The following is a 2,351-nucleotide window of genomic DNA, read 5'->3' on the forward strand; positions in this document are numbered from 1 at the left end:
TTGGGTGGCTAGGCCACACCCCTGGCGAGTACTCGTCATTCATGCACCAAATGTGCTACATGAAGAGAGAGAAACTTGCTCCCCCTACCCAGGTTACATTTCTCCTCTGAAAGGCAAAGCACAACATTTCCTTCTGTAAAAGGATAGTGGATACAAAATCACATTTTAGTTATTAAACATGGAAACTGTAAGCCACTGCACTGCAATCTTAGTAACTGGGCAAGGACAGGAAGGTCTGCTGTTGGGAGCATGTTTAAGGGTGTGAAATGGGAAATTTCATAGGAAGTCCTGTCATGTGAATCCTCTAATTGACATCAATCTACAAGTAAAACAATTGTATATTCCTGTTACCCTATTCCTATACAGTTGCTCACTGACTGTAATATTATGGGTATGATTCCTTATGAAAAGGAATGTTCGTTGATTCAATGTCTTTGTACTTTTGGTATTCAAGATGTGGTTCAGCTTGTCAACATTTTGGTTTGACTTTTGACATATTCTATTTACATTAATGACAACACCGCAATGCCTGTATTGTGGATTCTAGATTTTCATGCGAAATAATTTGGGAACTGGCAATGGCCAAAAACGAAGAGCACACAAAGCAAAAGTGTAAACTCATCTAGTTGAGAAATACGGTCAATACACGTCATTAGTAAATTTTCTCTTGTATATTTTGGCTTAGAACTGCTTTTTAATCAGTTGCCTCGTGTATTTCTTCTATTTTTTTGGTGCTGTTTAAATAATGTACACTTGTTCCTTTGTGTAAACCTTGCTGCTCAGAGCCACAGCTACCCAAGGTTGAGCTACAGGGATTGGCCAACATAACCTACTGGTCCTAAAGGGGTTGGTAATTGTATTACACAGGGAGGTTGCATAATTACACCATATAATACACCAGGTTTCCTTACACTGTGGCAGACTGCTTTCTCGGCAAAGGACAGGACAGAGGAGTGGACACTTCAAAGGAGGCACTCTCCAACAAGACTAACTTCAAAGCATTAAATCACTTCTGTGCCAGGAATTTGATTATAAAAAGGGGAGCTTGAGTCTCCCAAATGGTCAACCAACAAACAGTCAGCCATGGCTGTAACTCGATGTGAAAAAGCTCAGCTCAGCAAAACTTCTGCCTTGTGTGATCAGGATTGGGGATTAAGGTCTGCCAGTCCCCTAGCTGGGAAAGAGGACATCACTCAGGGAACTCAAGACACCTGCATTGGAGCCTGCAGCACGAGCGCCTACCTGCCTGATGAAACAAGAAGCCTCTGTGAGGAGAAGGGTGAGAATGCATGGATTCCTGGTGCACAGTGTGAGATATGCTGTCGTACGGCCCCGGCCATCCGTCTGTATGCTGACAAAAATCAGAGACCCTGTAAGCCTAACGGGGCCACCATAAACATTTTATGCTGATGCACCGATCGGACTGTCCACCCTTATGCCACTGTGTGCCACCATAAAAATAACGCTGCTGCCTCGCAGATTGGGCCATCCACCCGTGTGCTGAAAAAAGTTGGCATCCCTGCATGCCAGACAGGACTGCCATGAAGATATTGCTGCAGTTGCCGCAATCAGGCAGTCTGCCTGTGTGTTGACCGAAAGTTGGCAACCCCATGTGCCAGAGGGGGTTGCCATGAAGAGCATCGGCCACCTCCCTGGTGCAACGTATGCCACAATGGAGGGCTGTTGTGGTGTACAACTTGTGACTACGAAGAGTAGCGGGTTCTGACAAGTGTGCCTGGAGCCCTGACTGAACCACTGAAACCCAGAGGACTGCCAGCAGGATCAGACGAAAATACTGCATTATCAGAGGAGTGCCACGGATGACCAGCCGCCTTGCTTGCACCAACAAGACTACTGCTCATCACTGACAGTCGCTGCAGTCCACAGTGATGCTGGAGTGCTGAATGATCCCATGGTATTTCATATCGCAACACCAGGGTGAGCAGGTAAGGCTGATTTTCGGGCAGGAAAGCCCAGGGGGAACTTATTGTACCCGATAGTGCTACAGTGCTGGAATCACTTTGACTTCTTAAAGCCATTGTGGAACTCCTAAGACTCTGACTTGTTAGCATGGCCTAAGCAGAATGCTACATATCGTATATGGGGAATAACCACTGCCAGTAGACAGGAATGAGGAACTCAAAACAGTACGTGAAAATGATAGAATGCACACCAACCTATTGTTAGTCAATCCTTTAAAGCAATGATCTATGGCAAAATTGTGTGCTCTGCCCCAGACAGCACATATGTAATAATTGCAGAGCAAAATGGAGCATAAATGTGCTCCATTTACATGTCGCACAGCGAGAAAAGCGCAGTGAAATCAATTATTCATCAAATATTACATTTTA

This window comes from Triturus cristatus, chromosome 7 (genome assembly GCF_964204655.1).
Source record: "Triturus cristatus chromosome 7, aTriCri1.1, whole genome shotgun sequence".
NCBI lineage: Eukaryota > Metazoa > Chordata > Amphibia > Caudata > Salamandridae > Triturus > Triturus cristatus.